Source organism: Maniola hyperantus, chromosome 27 (assembly GCF_902806685.2).
Source record: "Maniola hyperantus chromosome 27, iAphHyp1.2, whole genome shotgun sequence".
NCBI classification, from domain to species: domain Eukaryota; kingdom Metazoa; phylum Arthropoda; class Insecta; order Lepidoptera; family Nymphalidae; genus Maniola; species Maniola hyperantus.
In genome coordinates, this window is record NC_048562.1 from 2,669,350 (window position 1) to 2,694,634 (window position 25,285).

The 25,285-nt window shown below is 34.8% G+C and overlaps 1 protein-coding gene across 10 annotated transcripts in view; it reads right to left on the minus strand.

Annotated features, from left to right (window-relative positions):
* The window catches only part of Hr3 (Hormone receptor 3), a 167,775-nt gene that overhangs the window by 81,578 nt on the left and 60,912 nt on the right, over positions 1–25,285 (minus strand). For 3 of the 10 annotated variants that reach the window (XM_069507911.1, XM_069507909.1, XM_069507905.1), the window contains exon 1: positions 20,367–20,576. The exons of the other annotated variants lie outside the window; for them this stretch is intronic. The gene's annotated coding sequence lies outside the window, so the exon portion shown is untranslated. Of the gene's footprint in view, positions 1–20,366; positions 20,577–25,285 lie in introns of those variants that run through there. 10 annotated transcript variants of the gene reach the window in all.

Sequence of the window (25,285 nt, forward strand, 5' to 3'; positions counted from 1 at the left end):
CCCGGGACCTCCCACTAATAAGACAACAGTGCTTACCACTGCGCCAGAGAGCTCGTCAAACCACTAGGCTATCACAACCAGCCACATCACCATCATTACCATCCATCGCCGGCCCACTACTGAGCACGGGTCTCCTCTCAGTTGAAAGAGCTTAAACTATCGCGCTGGCTAAGTAGATACGGATTAGCAGACTTTACACTTAAGGACATTATGAATAACTCTCAAGCATGCAAGTTCTCTTACGATGTTTTCCTTCACCGTTAAAACGAGTGAAAAGTATTTAACTGACTCCTAAATTAAGGGGACTGTTTAGGCAGTAAGGGACTCTTTAAAACTGGTGAAACGAAAAGAGTGCCCTAACTGGCCCCTATATATGCTTATGGGTCCCTTAAATCTTATGGGTCGTTGCCCGTTGGTGAGATTGGGCATAAAGCGCACATATCTCGAGAAGTTAGAGGTGCGTGCCTGCAGTCGAATCCTTGATTATCCCGAAATAAGAGACTGAACTATTTAGCCACTAGGCTATCAAGTATTCACCTTTCTGAAACGCCTTGTTTAACACTGATGATACACGGGCTTAGATATGATTAAATGTTAAAAGAAAAACGTCATCTAGTGATGAAAAGCGGAACTAAAGGTCACTCGCAAGGTCAACGACCCGCATTCTGATTACGCACCTTGGCGAACTATTTTTAAACGAGCTCCATACAAAATGTTATTTGTTAGTAATTATTATTTTGTTTAATTATAACAATAGGTATACAAGTACGGTAATATTGTGGGCATTTTTCTATTGTTCGGTGTAATAATTTTTGCTATGGGCATGTCAATGACCTCTTAAGGTTCCTTAGTGAAACAACAAGTATACCCATACAGTTATCGTCCTGTCCATCTGTCTTTTAAAAAAAGTTATAGACTAGCAGCGCTTGACTGCAATCAGCAGGGTGATACGCTATTTCAGTGTAGCCATTGAGCTCATTTCACATTTGTTGATTCTATATTGCTGCTTGAATGAGTGGTATTAAATTAATTGTTCGTAGAAAACCTTCAATGGATTAACAATCAATGTCAAATGAGCTCGGTGGCTATCATTCAAACTCGTATGCAGAAATTGAAGCTGGTATACGCGGACATAATTATTTTATTTTAAAACTACCTACCTACATTAATAGTATGTATAGTATGTATGTAAGTATAAGACTACAGAGGAATGTGCAGTGCTCAGACAAGCCGCCAAGCGCTTACGAGCACGAAGAAACCAATATTGTGTTTTTTCTGTTTGTGTGGAAAAAAAAAAAAAAAAAAAAAAAAATTAAGTGTTAGACACTGAGTTGGCGAATCACAACTCTGACCTGTCTACAGATTAGCTAACTCATTGTCTAACACTCAACGATAGCCAACGCCACCAAGCTCATTTGACATTTATTTTTAATCCATTGAAGGTTTTCTACGAAAAATTATTTTAATGCCTCTGAAGCAGCAATATAGAATGCCAACCAATGCCAAATGAACTCGGTGCCTATCATTCAGTTAGACACTGACTTAGCGAATCACCCCTCTGGTGGCAAGTGTAAAAAAAAATGGGTTTCTCACTCTTATAGGATCTTGCTAAATAGTTGAATTTTGAAATCAATCGGTTGTCTGCCAATCCGCAATTGGCCAGTGTGGCAGACTGTAGCCTATACCCTTCTCATTCTACATGGAGACCTGTGCTCAGTAGTGATCCGGTGGTAAATTAATCATGATGATTAGGATTCTTGAACAGTTTTTGGGCAAAAACTACCGTTAAATAATGGTCGTAATTTTTTTTAAGCAACTCATAACTACGGAACCGTACCATAATATGCGTGATTAGAAAGCACTTGACCAGTTTTTAGGATTTCGTACCCAAAGGGTAAAACGGGACCCTATTGCTAAGACTCCGCTGTCCGTTCGTCTGTCTGTCCGTCTGTCACCAGGCTGTATCTCATGTACCGTGATAGTTCAAATTTTCACAGATGATGTATTTCTGTTGCCGCTGTAACAAGTAACAACACATACTAAAAAACAGAATAAAATAAATATTTAAGGGGGGCTCCCATACAACAAACGTGTTTTTTTTACTCGTTTTTATAGATAATGGTACGGAACCCTTCGTGCGTAAATCCGACTCGCAATTGGCCGATTTTTTAATAGTATAACGTAATTAGGTACCTAAAATAAGTTTGCGAAAGAATTTATATTAGGAAGGTTAATGAATTATGTGGTAGGTACCTATTTTAAAAAAAATTTGCAACACCTGTTAAACCTAATTCAAACGGCACGATGTTTAAACAAATAATTAATTATTTTATGAATAAATCTACATGTACACCTATGCACACTAATATTATAAAGAGGTAAAGTTTGTAAGTTTCTTCCTAATAATAACAATACCTACAGTAAGCGGCAGAAAGTAATGTACATCGATCTTTAGAAGGAGATAGCAGATTTGTAGAGCGTTGTCTCTGTCGTTAAGACCGACACCGTCACATAGGTATGAGTGACGAGACAACGCTCTATAAAGCTGAAATGTCATGCTAAAGGCCGACGTACAGGCCTAAAAAGCTGTGATAGTTTAGTGATTAAGACTACGGCCTCCTATAAAAAACCCTGAATAGAAGGCAGACGGTCTCGTCAACTGAAACGTAAGCATATCAGATGCCCTGGCTATTAATGAAAAGAAATATATCTAAAAAGAAACTTAAAATTAGCCTGAAGAATAATATGACCGCCATCTTGTATCGAGTAGCACGTACTAAAGTTTAAACAGTTGCCAAACTGAGGTGAACGAACCCCTCTTATCTTCCGAGCTTGTATGTACATGACGAATCGATGACTTACATTTTTTTACAACACCTATTCCTTTATTGTTCACGTCATGTATAATATTACACACCTTGTATATTATAACTATGGAGAGAGCTATGCTTGGAGTTTCTCTACGTGATCAAATCAGAAATGAGGAGATCCGTCGGAGAACTAGAGTAACCGACATAGCTCAACGGGTTGCGAAGCTGAAGTGGCAATGGGCAGGGCACATAGTTCGTACAACCGATAGACGTTGGGGTCCCAAGGTGCTGGAATGGCGACCTCGCACCGGAAGATGCAGCGTTGGAAGACGCAGGGAGCCGCTGGATCCAGGCGGCGCAAGATCGTGGCGTGTGGAAGTCCCTACAAGAGACCTATGTCCAGCAGTGGACGTCTATTGGTTGATGATGATGATGATGATGATGATTTTATAACTAGCTGTGCCCGCGACTTCGTCCGCGTGGATTTAGTTTATGAAAATCCCGTGGGAATTTTCCCACGGGAAAATTTCCCGTGGGAAAATTCTTCGTGGGAATTTTCTTTGATTTTCCGGGACAAGGTAGCTCATATCCGATTCCGGGATGCAAGCTAACTCTGTATCTTTCGTCGAAATCGTAATGCTCTTAAAGATATATGAAGTGTTGGTCAACGTGGTGGACTATGGCCTTAGCACTTCACATTCTGAGAGAAGCCCCGTGCTCAGCAGTGGGCTGAGCGTATGACGATGAATTGAAATTTAAAATTTAGTTTAGGAGATATGACGGAACAGGAAGACGTACAAACAAACAATTTTATGGACTGCTAAAGTCATGACTCGTTTAGGTCCCAAGGTGCTGGAATTGCGACCTCGTACCGGAAAGCGCAACGTTGGAAGACCCCCCACTAGGTTGACGGATGACATCAGTCGAGTCGCAGGGAGCCGCTGGATGGCGGCGGCGTAAGACCGTGGCGTGTGGAAGTCCCTACAAGAGACCTATGTTCAGTAGTGGATGTCTATTAGTTATTGATGATGATGATGATGATGAAAGTCATGGATAAAAGGAAACCCTTGACCAGATTCGATATAGGCATTAAACGTTATCGTTCAATGCCTAAAATCTAGGTCGTCTCGTCTCGCCTAGATAATACACAAATTGTATTTATCTAAAATCTAGATAGATAGCGCAATGATTCAACGTTGTCGATTCAGGATTATAGACTTTAGGGCTAACGACCTTTTTTGGAAGGCATAACTTATAGAATCTTTATATATAAAAGAGAAATACCACTCACTCACTCACTCACTCACTCACTGTCTATTCACGAAATCTCAGGAACTATAAGGCCTACAAACTTGGAATTTGGAAGGTAGGTTCCTTCTAGAATCTAGAACGTAGATGTCAGCTAAGAAACGGTTTCGAGAACATCCCACCCTAAGGGGGTGAAATGGGGCGTGGAAGGTTATATGAAAGTCCTAAGTTTTTGAAGTTAGATACTTGAAAATCGTCATTTAGGTTATTAGCTTTAAATAATAACAATCTGCATAGGTCAATTTGGAAAATTCCCCCCTTAAGGGTGGTAAAATAGGGGGGAAAAGTTTCTATAGAAAATTTTAATTATTCTTATTATTTAAAACGTAGGTTCTTTCTAGGGGGTAGGTATCATAAGAGAGAATCTACCTAAATTCCAAAATTCAAATTTTAGTTAGTTTTTCGAAAATAGTAGACTAATCATACATCGAAGGCTTATGGTAATGAGTTTTGCGGGCATAACATTTATGCATCTACATGTTTTTCCATAAAAACTTTGGTCAAAAATACTCATTTACTTCATATTTGTTCCTGAAAGACAATTTTCAGAATTTTCCCAGATTTGCACATATATGAAGTAAATGAGTAGGTATTGTTGACCAAAGTTTTATGGAAAAACATGTAGATGCATAAATGTTATGCCCGCAAAACTCATAACCATAAGCCTTCGATGTATGATTACTCTACAATTTTCGAAAAACTAACTAAAATTTGAATTTTCGCGGCTGGGTCTATCAAATCACCTTAAGATCAAACCGAGAGTTTCCTCACTCTAGTTCACTCTGCTACTACTAAGCCTAGCCTACCTGTCTGTCAGCGGACTGTATTACATGAACCGTAATAGGTAGAGAGTTGAAAGTTTCGCAGAAAGTGTATGTATGGGCATATTGCATATTGCAAAATATTTGTCGTTAAAGCATTGTGACGTCATTATAAATAAATAAAAATCATGTTTTTTTAAATTATTATTCTCTTTAATCATGAATTCTAGTCCCATAAACTACTGCCATACAAACAAATCACGTCATTTTATTACTAGGTATAGTCCAAGACCCTATTGTAGATAGGTAGGTAATTTACGGACATGATTTGTACAGTTTAGATAAGGCTTGCTTAAGTTTTATTGTAACATTTTTAATAAATAAAAAATTACAGATAATTGGCACATATCCGATAAAACAGGAAAACAATACAAAACCAGTCATTGACCGATTACAGCGGGGCGTCAGAAAAAAGGTGATAAAATGACATAATGCGTCACTCACGGAAGAAGATGTCGACACCGCCATCTTTTGACAAGATGTGACACTAGAAAAAATATAACTATGCAATATTCTGTTCTAGCCGGTGAAATGCCGGCTAGAAGACCAACACCGGGGTAACATGAATACCCCGCGCCCTGCCCGGGTAAGGAGGCTACGCCTCGAGGCCCGTACCCCCGCTTGGCCTTCGGCCAACCGGAAAACGCCCTGTCGTCGGCAATATTCAATAATAATTATTGTTTTAAATTCAGAAAAAATATCAAATTTAAATAAGACATGAGATGTTGTTAGTTATAATTGCGCTTTTTATATTACGAAAATTGATTTAAAAGCAGTAGAAAATTACGAAAATATGAAATAGGTAAGTACCTAAGCCAATCTATCAATCTTGTAGGAAAATAAAACTTTAAAAACTTAAAATAGACTTTTTTGTATCTAAATCATTGAGTTAAAAACTAGCGCTACTTCTATTTTGCGATATTTATTAATTTAGTTAAAAAGTCCTGTTTTTCGTGCAACCAATGTTTTCGTCAAGTAATTTTTGTCAGACAAAGTTTTTTAATTTGAATAGTTTAGCTACTTCCCGCTAGATGGCAGCGTCATCTATCATACGCTTTTTTGTATATTTTTGTTGATTAAAATTTTATTTTAATAACTCTGAAGGTAGGTCTTAATTACGCAATGACGTATATAATTATATTATTAATGACTTAGTCGTAGTTTTTATTAATTTCCTATACTATAATATATTCATATTTATCTTATTAATTAGACAGAGATTTAATAATATGTTTATGAAAGATCAAAAATGGGTACGTAAATAGTGATGTTCATTGGTAATAATAATAAAAAAAAATTACCGATAATTTTTAGCGATTTATTTTTTCAGTTTTCCTTTTTTCCTTTTTTCCTTTTTATTCGCTTTTACAGCTCTGAGTTCTAGCCCATTTTAATTCATCGTAGGACAACCACATGACATTCGAAATACACGATTGAAAGGTCACTGTTAAGAACCTATTTAAAAATATTCTAAATTCAAATCTTAGGTCAGTACTTACAAGTTTTACATGATTTATGCATTAATATTGGCATAAATAGCGTTTTTTCATAACGTTGTTTCATTATTCTTACTTGAAAGCGCCCTCTTTACAGACTTCCAAGGTCGAGAGCGCACTCGAATAAGGACCCTTCATATTATATATCTTTTTAAATTTCGTCTCTAAGCTATTATCTTTACATAATAAGACGTCTATCACACTGTACCTATTATGATCTGTAAAATGAGTGCGATCTATAAAAACGTAGTTTGTATCTCATTTGAAAATCAATCAAACACAGTAAAAGGTGAACGGGCACTGAAGTATGGAAACCATACCCACGGCAGACACAAACGAAATTAACAGTATATACTATATATTCAAATACGGCTCTGATCTGTCACTGACATAGGTCGCGTTGCAGGTCATGGGAATCACGAAAAAAAAAGATAAAAAAAATTGTACTTACCATGAAAGAAAAACTATTGATTCGTCCGTATTTTAATACATTTTAAGTTAAACCAGTAATACAAGTGCATGAGCTAATAAATTTAAATTGCGATTATCGCATGGATATTGCATCAAAGTTTCGTAATCTTTTTACAGCTCTACAAATACTTGCATCGCTTAGAATGCGATTGTAATTTGTTGATTAATTAATAGATAACTATATCTAGCAATAACACTCTTCGTAAATTTTGTAGATACGTTCTATACCCTATCCGTGGAAATAAGTTAATATAGCGCTTGTTATATTACGATAAAATTGGATACATAATTATTATGCTAAAATTCATCTAATCATAAACTTGGGAGTCTGAAGTAAATGTTTGTTGTGATGTTTAAAACAGAATCGTTATTCCGTTTCCGGATACAATGTCAATGTTCCTAGTTTCTTACTGTCATCATACAATACAATAGTGTAAAACTATTATTGTTTATTCTTGTTTAATTTGGTATCTAGGAATATGAAAATATGAAAAATAATATTATATAAATTATCAATACATGTCACTAATTATTCATTGTAAATTAAATATTGTCAATATACTAAGAGTGACATTATATTAAGCTATTGTCAACATACAGTTGGCAATAGCTATTATGTGAAATAATAATGTTGTGTAAACTGACAATTTAAGTCGCTTATTATTATTGTAAATTATTAATACGTAGACCATCAATGTCACTGATTTTATTATTGTAAATTGGGCGTGTCAACATACCTTTTGTCAACAAACCTAAAATAAATAATGATTAATATTAAGATCATGTGATAGTCGATATCCGCCTTGTTTGCGATGGCAGTGTTATAAAAGTACCCTACCTCGACAGAGAGGGGACAGTCTTGTATCGACAGCCCAGAGCAAACACAGCGGACCTTACTGAAGTTAAGTATTCTTATATTGTATTATAATGTAATGTAATCATTTGCCTTTTATAGGTTACCTGTTGTAACTGTGTACCAAATATGTACCTACTACTTTACTCAACGTTCTAATGTTTTAAAAGATGTGTGTTATGGAGTTTCTTTGCCCTTTCTTCTCCATGACTAAACACCTTAGCGAAACGGGTGGTAGATTCATTTTAATATAAATAGATCAATGCTGAACAATACAATTCAATTATTATTCGACTTGGTTGGTTTTACTTCTGTATTTATCACCTACCCTCTTGTGCTATTTATTTTATACATTGAGATAAAAGTAAACACTAGGTTGTTAGCTTCTAATTATTATAGAAGCCTGTTTAGATGATTAGGATTCTTACTTTGAAATAATACGGCAGATGCTTTGCTTGATCTTTAATTACTTAGTATTTGGCCTTACCTGACAAATAATTGATAAATGATAACTTTCATTAGTAATCATTGGATTTAATTTATCATCACTATTAAAGCCCACTGTCTTAACTTCTCTCTTTATCTAAATCTCACATCAGAAGTGGGATACGATAATTCTTTTCTTGTCGCAATACTAATACTTTTCAAATGCTTTCAGTAATCGTGGATGTGGCCTCTCCTCGAAGCGACAGGCTGCCACCTGTCGTCGGCGGCACGTGGTGTTCGTGTCCGATGATCCCAAAGCACCCTGCAGCGCTTTTGTCATCGGCACTTGGTGCTCGTGTGGCACCTTTGGTTAGAACGTCGCTTCAATTTTGAAAGATAAGTGAAGTGTATTTATGTGCTGCTTTAAAGTGAACTTTGTGCAACTTTTAACGTTAAACCACGTGTTTGTGGTATAATTTATTTGGATAAGAATAAGTCTAGTTAGAGGTCAGATTGGCCGAACGGTTTTTGATAAAGTATATAACAATGTGAAATCATTTAGAAAGTTATGATATACCGAAACAATAATAATAATCAAATCAGTAGGTTTGCTTTTGAGAAATTGCATCGTACTTACAACTCGAAACTTGAAGAAATTACCTTATTCTGATTTATGTAACTTAAACATAAACTATATTTATTTATTTATTTTGCTTCTTAAAATAACTCTACCATTTATCTTCTCTTAAAACAACACAAAAGAGATGGTCCATTCAAGTAACTTTTATTATTTAACTAAATTACTTTTTTTAGCAACGTAAGGCAGATTACCTGCTCAAGTTTTTTCTGTTCAGTAATGCTATCAGAACATTTTAATTTTATAAATACCTACGTTACGTGTTATCAATTTATTCTTGTTTTGAGTTGGTTTGCATACACTACACTTGTTTATAAGACATAATCAACAAAGAAAACATATTCTCTTCTACTCTAATTTCGGTCTGACGTCTATCCTAGTTTTTATGACAGTAACATTGACATTGAATCATTGAATTTTGTTTTGCGAATGGCACAATCTTATTTTTTTTGTGTCGGTGCTTTTGTTGCCGTAGTTGATTTAATTTCACGGGCTGCAGTTTTCTATTTTCCTATGTACTTCGGGAACGAAGTACTTATCAAGATGGCCGAATTATAATAAAACATACTAATAATTTATGCTAAATGACAGAAGGAGAACGGAGAGGAAGGAAAGGGAAAAGAAAAAAAAAAGAAAAAAAAAAAAAAAAAAAAAAAAAAAAAAAAATTTACAAAATGTTAAGACTTACTATGTGGCAAAATGTTAAGACTCCCAATGGGACAAAATGTTAAGACTCACCATGTGACAAAAAGTTCAATGGGACAAAATGTTACGACTCACTATATTGTGACAAAATGTTAAGACTCCCAATGGGACAAAATGTTAAGACTCACTATGTGACAAAATGTTAAGACTCACTATGTGACAAAATGTTAAGACTCCCAATGGGACAAAATGTTAAGACTCCCAATGGGACAAAAAAAAACAAAAAAAAAAAAAACAAACTTGAGCGATTTCCGAAAGGAACGAACTGAGAGATTTCCGAAAGGAACACATATCGAGATTCCCGAATGGGACGAGCTTGAGATTTCCGAATGGAACTAAATATCGAGATTCCCGAATGGGACGAGCTTGAGATTTCCGAATGGAACTAAATATCGAGATTCCCGAATGGGACGAGCTTGAGATTTCCGAATGGAACAAATATTGATAATAATAAAAGTAAATAAATTAAAAATAAAATAAATAAATATGGTAAATGTAATAATAAATACATATTATAGTAAATTTATAACGGTAATAAATAATAAAAATAAATATTTTGAGATTCCCGAATGAGACAAACGTTGAGATTCCCAAACGGGACAAGAGTTTTTAATCCTAAAAGGGACAAATGTTATTATTGCCGAATGGTATTAAAAAAAAAAAAAAAAAAACAAAACATAAGGATTTTTTTCCTTTCTCTCCGTATTTCCCTATGTACTTCGGGAGCGAAGTACTTGTCAGTATGGCCGTGTTATATTACGATAAAATTGGATACATAATTATTATGCTAAAATTCATCTAATCATAAACTTGGGAGTCTGAAGTAAATGTTTGTTGTGATGTTTAAAACAGAATCGTTATTCCGTTTCCGGATACAATGTCAATGTTCCTAGTTTCTTACTGTCATCATACAATACAATAGTGTAAAACTATTATTGTTTATTCTTGTTTAATTTGGTATCTAGGAATATGAAAATATGAAAAATAATATTATATAAATTATCAATACATGTCACTAATTATTCATTGTAAATTAAATATTGTCAATATACTAAGAGTGACATTATATTAAGCTATTGTCAACATACAGTTGGCAATAGCTATTATGTGAAATAATAATGTTGTGTAAACTGACAATTTAAGTCGCTTATTATTATTGTAAATTATTAATACGTAGACCATCAATGTCACTGATTTTATTATTGTAAATTGGGCGTGTCAACATACCTTTTGTCAACAAACCTAAAATAAATAATGATTAATATTAAGATCATGTGATAGTCGATATCCGCCTTGTTTGCGATGGCAGTGTTATAAAAGTACCCTACCTCGACAGAGAGGGGACAGTCTTGTATCGACAGCCAGAGCAAACACAGCGGACCTTACTGAAGTTAAGTATTCTTATATTGTATTATAATGTAATGTAATCATTTGCCTTTTATAGGTTACCTGTTGTAACTGTGTACCAAATATGTACCTACTACTTTACTCAACGTTCTAATGTTTTAAAAGATGTGTGTTATGGAGTTTCTTTGCCCTTTCTTCTCCATGACTAAACACCTTAGCGAAACGGGTGGTAGATTCATTTTAATATAAATAGATCAATGCTGAACAATACAATTCAATTATTATTCGACTTGGTTGGTTTTACTTCTGTATTTATCACCTACCCTCTTGTGCTATTTATTTTATACATTGAGATAAAAGTAAACACTAGGTTGTTAGCTTCTAATTATTATAGAAGCCTGTTTAGATGATTAGGATTCTTACTTTGAAATAATACGGCAGATGCTTTGCTTGATCTTTAATTACTTAGTATTTGGCCTTACCTGACAAATAATTGATAAATGATAACTTTCATTAGTAATCATTGGATTTAATTTATCATCACTATTAAAGCCCACTGTCTTAACTTCTCTCTTTATCTAAATCTCACACGCTCATTCTGTTACGTAATCCCATACAAACGATAGAAGCAAAAATGTCAGTGGGCGCTGATCATTTTGATTCACCAACCAATCACAAACGAAACTATGTTTGCTAATTAAATTTGGTTTTTTTTGTAAAACATTTTCAAATCGAATTTCGAATGTTTTTGAAAAAATGTTTGTGAATGATTGGTGACTCAAAATGATTAAGGCCTTCCGAGATTTTTGCCTCTATCTTAATTCCTAATATTAATATTATAAATGTGAAAGTTTGGATGTTTGTTACTCAATCACGCAAAAACTACTGGACGGATTTGGCTGAAATTTGGAATGGAGATAAATTATACTCTGGATTAAGACATAGGTTACGTGTTATCCCGGAAAATCAAAGAGTTCTCACGAGATTTTGAAAAACGTAAACGTAAAGTGGCGGGCATCAGCTAGTTTGTAAATATATGTGTCTGTGGTTTGTTGAATTTCCGCGAAAATGTAACCTTTGTTTAAAAAAGCTACACGGTTTAAAGAATTGTGTGTAAATCCCACCCGTGTAGCATCAAAACTACACATTTTTACAGAAATCTGGAAACTGCGTTGATAGATCATTCAGTCAGTCAGTCAGCTTTTCCTTTTATATATTTAGACTAGCTTATGCTCGCGACTTCGTCCGCGTGGACTACACAAATTTCGAATCCCTATTTCACCCCTTCAGGGGTTGAATTTTCAAAAATTCTTTCTTAGCGGATGCCTACATCATAATAGCTATCTGCATGCCAAATTTCAGCCCGATCCATCCAGTAGTTTGAGCTGTGCGTTGATTGATCAGTCAGTCAGTCAATCAGTCACCTTTTCCTTTTATTTTATTATATTTAGATAACAGTGTTGTTACATTTCGGTGTGAAAGCGTCTGTTTGAGCATTACATATGGCAGCTATATTGCGTAACCAGCAATACGCAGCAACGTCTAGTTGTGGCTGTATCATGTATAGTAAGACACGAACTCGCGTATATTATAATACCAGTTTATTTCATAATACGTCTATATACAACTTTTGCAGGTGGTGGTAGAGTGAGCCCCTACTCAGAGGGTGCGAGGTAAGATTCCGGGCATGTATAGTACGCGACAGGGCGAGATGGCAATAGGGGTGGGAACGCCCCGCACACCCACACAGCCCATGCGCTAACCCAGTGCGGGTGAGCGCGGGTGACGTGTAGGTGTGCGGGACGTCCCTCGCCTCATACCACGATTGCCATTTCAACTTGTATACCTATTATCTAACTTTGTAGTGATGTGCCTTATTATCAATTAAAAATTCCTTGCTTTAACGGTGAAGGGAAAAAGTTGTATGCTTTAAAGTTTTCCGTAATGTTCTTGAAGGTGTGCGAAGTCTTCCAATCTGCATTTGGCCAGAGCGGTGGACTATGACTGAAACGCCTCGTTTTGAGTGGAAACCTGCTGCTCGATTTGCGGAGAAAACTGCATCAATCAATACAATCTAAATCGTTGCAATTGGCTGAATTTATGGTATTCTTATTGCAACAATACATTGTAGCCAATAGTGAGCTAGCATCAACTATTAGTGGTGATTGGTTATAATGTATTATTGTAACAAGAATACCCTAAAATCCAGCCAATCGCAATCGCAGTTTGGCCGTAATCGAGCAGCTGTTCTCAGTAGTGGGCGAACGATGGGTTGATGAAGATACAAGTTTTACTAACTTAGAGGTTTTATTAGAATAACACTTGTACAAGACTACGTCAACACATTTGCTATTAAAGAATGCAAAGTATTATAGGCATATTGAAAATAATGATGACTGTAGTGATATGAAATCCGATATTACTTACATTACTTGATTACAGTATGCGAAAAAAGCAACTTCATTAACACAGCAAAATGATATAGATATGATATACCTCAAAATATGAGATCGTAGACTTTAATTGACTGAACTTTCTATTTTATCTTTAGGGTTCGGTTTTTTAGGGTTCCGTACCTCAAAAGGAAAAACGGAACCCTTATAGGATCACTTTGTTGTCTGTTTGTCTGTCTGTCTGTCAAGAAACCTACAGGGTACTTCCCGTTGACCTAGAATCATGAAATTTGGCAGGTAGGTAGATCTTATAGCTGACATTTGGGGGAAAATCTGAAAACCGTGAATTTAGGGTTAGATCACATAAAAAAAATTAAATTGTGGTCATGAACTAATAATTACTATTTTCAACTATCGAAGTGAGTGACTATATTAAATGGGGTATCATATGAAAGGTCTTCACCTGTACATTCTAAAACAGATTTTTATTTGTTTTTATGCATCATAGTTTTTGAATTATCGTGCAAAATGTCGAAAAAATACGACTGTAGTACGGAACCCTCATTGTGCGAGCCTGACTCACACTTGGCCGGTTTTTTAAAATAGAAATAGCGAACAAATGAGCAGGCGGGTCATGTGATGTTAAGAGAGAGACATACAGCCTATTCTGCACATTAAAGCGCATATTATAAAATCGAACGCATCTAGTGACGCGTACGACGACGGTATTCTATGTCTGTCTCCAGATATAGATGATTTCCGCGAATTTATCTACGTTGATTTAGGTGTTTTAAAAATCCCGTGGGAACTCTTTAATTTTCCAGGACAAAAATCTATGTCCGTCTCCAAGGCGTAACCATCCTTGCGCCCAATTTCCTCAAAATCAGCTAAACGGATGGGCTATCCAAAGGTATCAGACAAACAGATACACTTTCGCATAATATTAGAATGGTTTAATTTATTCGAATACAGAAAAACTTAGATAAAAATTATAAATAATTTGAAATAAAAATAATTAAATATGGCCGCTTAGCCAATTAATAGTACACAATAACATTGCGAGTGCACGCAAAAACAAAGTAGGTCAAAGACCGCGAAATTCATACGACCTCGAAATCCGGTGAACTTGGACCGCAAGGCTGAGGTCAGATTAGGGTCGATCGAGAGCTAGTCCAAAATGTGGAGCGAATTGTGTGCTTGTGACCTATTTCACTTTCGGGTTGAAGTTGTTAATTATTGACACTAGATGGCGCTGACCCATTTTTGATAATTGCTTATTACCGGTTATTGGATTACCGGTATTAAGAAAGTATGCAATCGACAACACTATTATTAAATCTTATTAGATAGATATTAGAAAAATAAATATATTATTTTTAAGAACTTATTTGTGGTACATGGCGCTTAATAAGTTACTCATAAGATACTTTAATAAAAGGTAAATATAAAAATGTATTCGTTTAAAAATTATTTAGTTAAATGAATTATTTTGATTTTTAATGAATTTTATTTACATAGTAAAAATTAGGTATATTGTGTGATTTTAATTGTTTAAGCTTGGGGCTGAATTTTTAGAACAGTATGGAAAATGGGAAATGCAGAAATATTACTGCAGAAGTAATATGGTCCGGGTGACAAAAGCTTTTTTTTCTATTGTGTTGAGTGGGATCTCAAATAAAAGCGGAAAAAAATCCGAGTTCATAAATATAATAAGTATAATACAATAATAAAATACCTAACCTAGTGGCAGAAAAACACAGTGTTTATTAAGAGTTGTACTCGGGTTTTAGTCTTGAACTTTACCTTGTTTAACTAACTAAACTTATATGTATATAAGTAGTATATTTCTACGGCTATACTCACGTATCCAGTCGACGTTAGCCTGATAATGGATATCACTCACGATAGTTTAAACGCTAAAATAACTAAACTTAGTTTAACGTACATTAACAAACCGTTAAAATTGGTATACTTACTGGAAAAAAAAACGATAACTTTTCCATTTTTGAAATTAACATTTTATTTTTTTGCACGTTTAATCCCGTTGCAATTTCTATAGCCTCTATAGTAAATTTTACAGTTCGCAATTTGTTATATCCAAGCATTAAAGCCCAAACAAAAGCCTTTAGCAGAGTGATTAAGCCCGCGCGAGCAAAGCAGCCAGCCAAAGTTAGTCCACAATAACCCTCTGTAAGGGTGTTTGTCCACGGACCATCGTACGACACGACAAATGTCGTAACGGACGATTTGCTGTAAGGGACGCTTTTCTGCGGATCACGGATTGGATAAAACACGATAACGGCCGTTTTTCTGCCACTTCCACAAGTTAGGCGTAAAGGGCGTTTTTCTGGTGATCGCCGCGCAACTGCATAAAATGCGTTAAGGAGCTTTTTTGCTTGATTCCACTACCCTACGATAAAAAGTGTCTATAAAATAAAGGCGCACTCCGCATTTGTTCGTGTATTCACCTATGACATCTAAACTTTGGTGGATTTTAATTTTCTTTCAATTCTTTGCAATATTAACCACTCTATATTTTTCGCAGTTTCCAATTTGTTATATCCAAGCATTAAAGCCCGAACAAAAGGCTTTAGCAGAGTGATTAAACCCGCGCGAGCAAAGCAGCCAGCCAAAGCAAGTCTACAATAAGTATTGTAAGGGCATCTTTCCATGGATGATCGTACGATACGACACAATGCGGTAAAGGGTGATTTTTCGACACGATTTTTTTTTTGTTGTAAAGGACGTTTTTCTGCGAACCACCACTTGATACGACTAAATACGGTAACGGGCGTATGTCTGCCACCTCCAAACATTATGTCATAAAGGGCGTATTTCTGAAGTTCGCCGCGCGATTGGATAAAATGCCATAAGGTTTTTTTTTACACAAAAATCACACTGAAATTATAACGGCGATGGTTTGTATGTGTGTATGTTTGTCACTCTTTCACGTAAAAACTACTGGACGAAATAAAGATAGATTATACTCTGGAGAATCTAAGATTTACCAAGGGATTTTTAAAACCTATATCCACGCGAACGAAGTCGTGGGCATCAGCTAGTAGTACTTAACTTTAAGACAGTTTAATCAAGAGTTACTAATTATTTACTATTTTTGTACTAGTCATATCTGAACTTTAAACAGCTTTCTAGTAAAATCTACAATTGGGTATTTGACTACACCAAAAATAATTGTTTTCTCAGTGATTATTAAATAGAGGGTCTTCCAAAATACGTAACATCTACGTCCTTTGTCAGTTTTAAGTGTTATAACCATTTTAAATTATTAATCGATTAAACTAAAAAAAGTACGTCATTATGATGTGATGTCACATTCCAGTATTTCATAGAATATAGCATACTAAGTGCGCGTTTTGACATTTGATAAAAAGTTACTGATTTGACTAGTTGTCAAATACCGTATTGTGTAGATAGTACAAATTGTGAATTAAGCCAACGAGCACTGCTAGTCGTGACCGCAATTTGTCGTATGGTACGACGGTCCGTGGAGCAACGCCCTTACAATGGCAAAATGATAAAAAGCATACCCTCTTTCATTAAACAGTTCCAAAGGAAATTACTAGACTTTTCAACACGTGGCCTGCGAAAATAGGCCAGCTTTTATGGTATTAACAATCAACTATCTCCATCTCTTTCCGACCATACCTTCTGTGATATATCCGAGAGGGATAGATAGCTTACCAGTTTCCCCTCGTAACGTGATATCGTCCATTTTTCAGTAACCCGTACAACGCCAAACTATTGTGTTTTTTGAATTGAGAATTGCTATTCTTAAACGTTTTTGAATGTAAACTTCAAGTTTTTTGTGACGTGAAATTTGTATTTTGTTACTTTCTGTGGTTATCAACGGGAAATAAATAAAAGTTTTTGCTATTGTTAAAGTACCTACACAGTGATCTGTCATATCTCTTCTTTTCTTTCCTATTATATAAACTTGCAATGCTTCGTTTTTATTTTTTTCTCACGTATCAGGCAAATGTCGCTAGATTGATTTGAAATTTTCACAGTTCGAAAATTATTCGAACCGATATGTAACAATTTTTTTTTAATTTGTAGACTAGCGCGTGATTAACAGCCTAAGATCGAGCGCACTTGCCTAGAAGATGCCTATTCACTCTTGACTTGAAAATACCTTAATATTAAAAGTTGAGGGGAAAACTGATGCCGGAAGGGTTTTCCCTACCAAGATTCAAATTAGAAACGAAGAGCAAATTGCTTCGTTCACCCGTGGAATTTCGGCTAAGTAGATATGGATGCAGAGCTTGACGGTGCCTTGCAGTAAAAAGGTGAAGGAAGAACTGATAACACTAGACACCAGGCGAAGCTGAGGAAATAACCGATGTTAGGATTGTTAGTACGACTAAAAAAAAAGGATTGTTAGTGATATTACGAGATTTTGTATTTGGTACTGGACTTGATAACATGAGTAAGTATTTCATAGGTTTCGGTTATGGATGATACGAATATGAAATAATTTCTATAATATCAGATAATGTCAGATAGTTACCAAGTTTCAGTAATGACTTTCAAGAGTTGAAAGTAGACTTTGTCAGAGCTTAAATTTCAAAACTGAAATTATTCGTAACTCTTGTAATGGGAGTTAGGTACCATTTTAGACATTTTTTATTTCGAATAATTTCGATTCTGTCGCGGTTACCGTGATCAAAATCACAAACAATTGGACTAATGAATCTTATTCATTAACTAGTTTATGTTCGCGACTTCGTCCGCGTGGACTACACAAATTTCAAATCCTATTTCACCCCCTTAGGGGTTGAATTTTCAAAAAAGCTTTCTTAGCGGATGTCTACGTCATAATAGCTATCTGCATGCCAAATTTTAGCCCGATCCGTCCAGTAGTTTGAGCTGTGCATTGATAGATCAGTCAGTCAGTTAGTTACCTTTTCCTTTAATATATTTAGAAAATAGTTAAGTCTATAAAATATATCGATACATAATATAATAACATCGATTCTATATCGAAGCTTCGTTCTCCAACAGAAGCTTCCTCTGAAAAGTAATTAGTTTTTTCTCCTTTCAAAGCGTTTTTTTCGAATATCAGAGCAGCTTTTCTACGAAATTTTATTGAATTGCATTCACTTTTTTTATGATTTTTATTTAATTAGGCAAGAGGCTTCTCAAAAAGAAAGTCTTAGTAAATAATATACCTATTAAATAGGTACTAGCTTATACTTAAATTAGTCAGTCAGTCACCTTTTCGTTTTATATATTTAGATTTTGTAATGTTATAAATGCTATAATGTGCCAATCTGTCTGTCTGCTAGCTTTTCACGGCTTAAATGACTTTGACGAAATTTGGTACAGACATAGCTAAAATCCCGGGTACGCACTACTTTTTGTCTCGGAAAATCAAAGTTCACTTGGAATTTTTACCTGGAAACCGATTTCCTTTTTATGGAAACCTAAATCCACGTAGGTAGTCCAAGTTGCGGTCAACATCTATTTGGTACAGACTACAGATATGGCTTGCATCCCGGAGATGGACATACTTTTAGATCCCGTAGAGTCAAAGAGTTCCCACGGGACTTTAAAAAAAATGTGCAAAAAAAGTACATTACTTTCTGCCGCGTACTGTACCTACATAATAAATATTACCTTAAACTTCTTGTCCCGAAAAATAATAGAGTTCCCACGGGTTTTTTAAAAACCTTAATCCACGAGGATGAAGTCTAGTAATATATTCAATACGAAAGTGTGTCTGTCTGTTTTATGGTGTTTTTTTCTGATTACACTCTATATTGTAACATTATGTAGTATAATACAGAAGTTGTGACATTATTCAAACTTCTAAGTAGGTACTTGCTAAGTTTCGAAACCCAGGCAAACAGTGTGTGTATGATATATATTCTGCGATATTATACAAAAATGACACTTATATATTGCAAGTTAAGTAATAAAGCTATATGCAGCACTTATCTATAATAGGAAAACCGAGATACGGTACCCTTATAGCTATTTTTGTTTGCTTTTGCGATTTTTCTTTTACATAGTGAAGTTATATCTATAATATAAAAATGAATCACTAAATGTGTTGCTCATCGCAAATGTCGAAAACCGCTGAACCGATTTCGCTAATTCTTTTTTATAATATTCCTTGAGGTACGAGGATGGTTCTTACGGAGAGAAAAATTTAAAAAATTTGCTTGAAAAAGAATCGACTTATAGGCGGTACGAAGTTCGCCAGGGCAGCTAGTTATTGACAAAAATACGTGTGTTGTACTTTTATTGGATATATTTAAGTATATTATACGTATGTACCTAGTATGTTTTTGATAATACAATAGCTCAACCGGTATAGGAGTGGACTGAAAACCGAAAGGTCGACGGTTCAAACCCGCCCGTTGCACTATTGTCGTACCTACTCCTGGCACAAGCCTGACGCTTAATTGGAGAGGAAAGGGGAATATTAGTCATTTAACATGGCTAATATTCTTTTTAAAAAAAAAAATGTACCTACGTTACTTTTATGACCTATTTTTTCTGAAAAGTTCCTGAAAATTTTGGAAAAATAATAAATAATAATATTATAATGATTATGTTTTTCAAATTTCGAATGAATTTTGTAGAATTGGGAAATTGTCAAAAAATCAAAATGGTATTTAGTTGAAAATTTTAAAATGTAGCATTTGTATAGGTAGGTAGGTAGGTATATTTCGAAATAGTTTAAAGTATCAGTTTCAAAAATTTAAATGTAAGATTCGTGTTTCAAAAAATTTCAGATTAGACTTTTCATCACATGTCCATTCGTAACGCAGCATTATCAAATTACCGGAAACCATTGTAAGTAATTGAACTTTTAAAATAAGAACAGTTACAAGTTTATAACAATCCAACGGCATAACACCGTTAATTAATACGCGTGAAATTCGCACGAAATTCATCTCCGCTAATTAAAGTATAATTAAACCTAATTATATTTGGAGTTAAAGAAACTTTCGCATCACACATAATATTATACTTAAGTATAAGTATCAGGTACAATCGTAATAAGTCGTAACGCAACGTTACATCACTATTACCCAGTCGAGTTGTGCAAAACCTCTTTTTAAAATCAAACCTTTGAGCTTCATTCCAAATTTAAATATCGGTATTTCACAACACTAATGAACTGGTCACTACACTGCACGTCACAGACAACGATTTTTTTTTTAAATTTCGAATACACGCGCCGAATCCGTAAGGACCCGCTCACATAGATGTTGCAAGCGGGCCATCGGAGGAACAACTAGGAAATATTCAGGCGTGAGGCACACCACCGCATTCTCCCACACGCGGGCACGTTATGTTTGAACACGTACTCGCACATTTAATTGACGGTGCACCGTTTTGACAGGTATAATACACACGTGTATTTATACCCTTAAACCATTATAATATTAAAAAAATAAAAATAAAATAACAAATTGTACATAGTCTATGAAAATTAAAATTTTAAAAAGTTTTGTTTCAACTGTCACAGATGAAAATAAAGGTTGAGATTAAAAAGTTAAGAGGTTTTTTGTAATGTAACGGCGATAATAATTAAAATTTTAATCAGAGTGCTCTAGCGCTATCTTAAATTGCGGATGAAAAATCTTAGCATAGAAACAGGCATAGCGGTCCGTAGAGAAAAATGTTACGGCAAAATCACAACAACCGTTATTACATAACAGTACGGGGGAGCGAGAGGGGTGTAGTTTATTTGCGCGTTGGAAAGAGAGGTCCGAGGTTGTGTAACCCAACACAGGGAAAGCTCATACGTACTTTCTTTGTACATAACCACTACCTTCGCGTCTTTGATTCTTTAAAGTGTGAACGTTGAGCTGTGTGCGTGCAACTCTAGCATTCTAGGTACGAAAGAGCTTAAGTGCAGTGCTGTATTTTTCAAAATGGTCTCTCTTTTAAATTAAGTGTAGGAAGTATTTTCTACGTTTTTCAGTACAGTTTTAAGTTCATATTCCTTTGAAGTTGAGCAAACCTGGCATCTTTTTGAGAGGGTTCAATGACACGCGGTTTGGCATGTATCTGGGCCTACTTATTTTTTCCACTACGTAGTCCACAAAAGAAGATATTTTCACAGAAAGGGAACTAGGGCATGCGTAGTGCGGTATTTTTTTTCTCGATCGATTTTCCGCAGAATTAGCGGATAAATGTTTACATTATTGTTTTATTGTGATGACTGGGAATTCTCTTGCATTTATAATGAGTCGCAATTACGAGAACTGTCCCAAAAATGAGGCCAAGCGATAAAATTTAAAATTATTAGTTCGGCTATCCATCGATAGATGGCGTTGTTATAATTTTTTAAATAATTGCATAATTTCATCTCTACATTTTTGAAAATTTTCAATTAATCCTCATAAAGGTGCATAAAATACCTACGAAAAAATCATTTACCTGTAAATTAAAAATAATTCAAATATAAGCGTAACCAATAAATAAATTTTCGTGAAAATCTCCCGCCATAACTTATCTGAAAATAATATTATAATTAGCAACTTCAGTTAGGTACTTTTAAAAATAGTACCTATGCCAGGTTAGGTTTCATTTGTTTTTTTTTTTTTTTGATTATTCATTCACTTTACGGATGCACTAGCGACAAAAGTAATTATAAAAGCCTAAAATATTAATTGAGCTTTGTCTCAAAATAGATGCTTATACTGTAAATTGCTATTGCATCACAGCAGAGGAAGTGAAATAACAGACATAATATTTATATAGCTGTCCCTTCGTACCGGCATAGCGCCATTTCATTCACCCACATGCAACTTAGCATAAGCGCCAAGGAAACGAGTGACGTATGTTTACTCCCCTCTCACGTAGGTGCTACCGTATATATCCGTCTCGCTCGTGCAAGGCAACGGAGTGCGTTGACCTGTCCTTGTTGCGTTAGTGTGCAGCCTTGCGTTACAGTTATACGCAGTTCTTTGTATGTGTTGAACGTGCATCGTAAGGCTCGGTTCACACAACGTCATTTTTTGCATCGACTTGTCTCTTTTTTTCGAGAAAATTCGTGAATGAATACCTAAATCAGATATTTTCTTAATATAATTAACCAATTTATTTAATAATTGTTTAAGTACAAACCTAATGACTTTACTGTAACCGTAGTGCTCATATTTGCATTTGAATCGTCCTTACCTGAAAAAGATAAAAAAATTAGTACATAGCAACAAAAATTCAAAAAATTAACCAGGTAATTAGTAAAACTGTATTCCTAGTAGAAAACAAACTTAAATATTAATTTTTTCAAGATAAGAAAATTCAAAAAAGCTAATTTGTCTCCTGTATTTTTATTCTTTTTAATATTATACATAGTAAGCAATAAAGATGTTTAAAATATAATGCTACGAGGGTTCCAAACGCAGCCTTCGTCTGAGAAGAAGCCACAACAAACTCAACATGCTTAGGTAAAGCATGATTGTCGTCAATTGCAAGCGTATCTTATAATAAAAAAAATAGATTAGGTAGGTACGCTTAGTTATATAAAAATGAGTAAATGTGTATACAACGTAAAGAGATTTTCTTTTTTTACCAAACATCGCAAATTATTTTATCCTATTGGTCTATTTAAATAAAGAACGCACACACACTCACACGCACACATAGAGGCCCCACTTGATGTTATCATATTATTATCATCAAAAACAATATGTCTCACTACTTCAGAAACTGTTTATAAATAGCCTATTTTGTGACACAGTGCTCGAAATAATCACGACATATATTTTTAGCGACAAAATGAAAATCGGGGGAAAGGCTGAATGACGCGACCTTTAGGTGCCGATTCCACTACGAAAGTTGTATGGTACTGAGTTCTAGTTCACGCAAAAGTAGTTGACAGCGACGGTCACAGAATTAAAGTATAAATATATGGTGTAATTTGTCTTTGATTATTCAATTTTGATAGCGAAATGCAAACAAAACTCTTTAAAGTTTAGATCGCTATGGCTATAAGTTATAACTTATAAGAAACTTACATTCCGGGGAAGGACATAGGTTACTTTTTATCCCGAAAAATCAAAGAGTTCCCACGGGATTTAAAAAAAACCGAAATCCACGCGGACGAAGTTGCGGGTATCATCTAAATCTCAATAAAACACTTATAAGTAATTGATTTTTTATAAAATCTCAATTAAAAACTTAGTTTTTCTGCTATAAATGTTATGTCATCAGAAACCTTTCTTTTTTAAAGCAAACTAATAATACAGTTATTCCATTCTATCTTTAGGTATTTCTGTCATATCCGTCATATTAGATTAGTCATCAGATCATAATATAGCCTATGACGCGCGAAAAACTTAGACAAAGCCATTGACACTTCATTTATAAAAATCTAGAGAGTATTTTTGAGTTCCGAGGCAACAAACAAACAAACGAACAAAAAGAAAATCGGAGAAAGGGCGCGTTCAAATGAAGCGATCCTTACCGCTACGGTAATAAAAAGTTGCGTCAGATGCCATAAAAAATGTCTGCCTAGGCGTCACTCGAACATTACATCACTACAGCGTGCCTGTGTGCGTTCACACACACTAGCGTACAGCTATCCGCACGTGCTAGCCACGTTCACGTGTCACGCACACATGCACACAGCCTAATCTTTTGTGGAATGTGGGTTTCATACCTTAATGAGTACTTTTTAAAATCGGCTGAAAAGGGAAAAGCCTTTGCTTCATGACTCGCTTTTAAAAAAAATCTTTTACTCTATGACGTTTTTAAATATTTTTATTTTTATTTTTACGTTGATTAGATTTGAAAGGGGCTAAATTATTTTTGACCTATATTACGCTTAGGTACGTAAAGGTAGGTAAATTGCTTGGAGTTTTTTAATGTAAAGGACTAAGTTATTATGCAATTTAAGTATTACCTGTGGTATTACATAGCATAGGTAAGCTACCTATACAAGAATAAGCTGTCTCTTTATATCCACTAGCTTTAACTAAGAGTAGGTAGACCGTTTTTTAACCTAAACTTTAACGGTAATTTGAGTAAATAAATAAATATTTTTTTAGTAGGTACGGCTAAAAACAAAATGACTAAATAACTCTCTTTTGAAAATATTTTATTTTATAACTTTTAAATTTTTTTATTACATTGATATTTGAAAGGGGCTAATTAATCACTTTTGACCTATTGCTAGCTTGAATTTTTTTATTGTAAAGGACATAATTTAAGTACATATTAGAACATTTTTATGAGTATTTTAATTGTTTTTATATTAAATGGTTTGCTTTTTATTTGAAACTTTAAAAAACTTTTTTCTCTTCTTTTGGTTTTACACAGAATGTCAGGTTTGATAGGTACTTAATTAAAAATCTTTAACTCTACTATTATTCGATTTTAAATAAGCTTATAATTATGTTTGAACTATTGCTTGGTACTAGGATATATTTTTATACTGGCTGATGCCCGCTGATGATATAAATAATAGCTTTGGTATCCAATTATATATTGTTCATAAATAATTATCTAGCAAATAGTACTATTAATAAAGCAATAATAACGTAGCATAGGTAGGTCCATCAGTACCCTTATTTCAGTACCTTTCAGTACCCTTATTTCAGTACCTTTCAGTACCCTTATTTCAGTACCTTTCAGTACCCTTATTTCAGTACCTTTCAGTACCCTTATTATAAATGCAAAAGTGTGTTTGTTTGTTGGTTTATTGGTTTGTTGGTTTGTCCTTGAATCACGTCACAACGGTGCAACGGATTGACGTGATTTTTTGCATGGGTGTAGATAGAAACCTGGAGAGTGACATAGGCTACTTTTTATCCCGGAAAATCAAAGAGTTCCCGCGGGATTTTGAAAATTGTAAATCGCGGGCATCATCTAGTTCTCTATGAACTCCTGACTCCTTTTGTATGTGTAGATACATGAGTCAGTTAGTAGATACTAGATAGCTATCCGCCATGTTGCTCGTCCCATTAGCATACTACACAATTAGAGTCAGCAATGTTTTTGAAGATTGCTCTCAAACGGTCGTCAGCCTCTCAA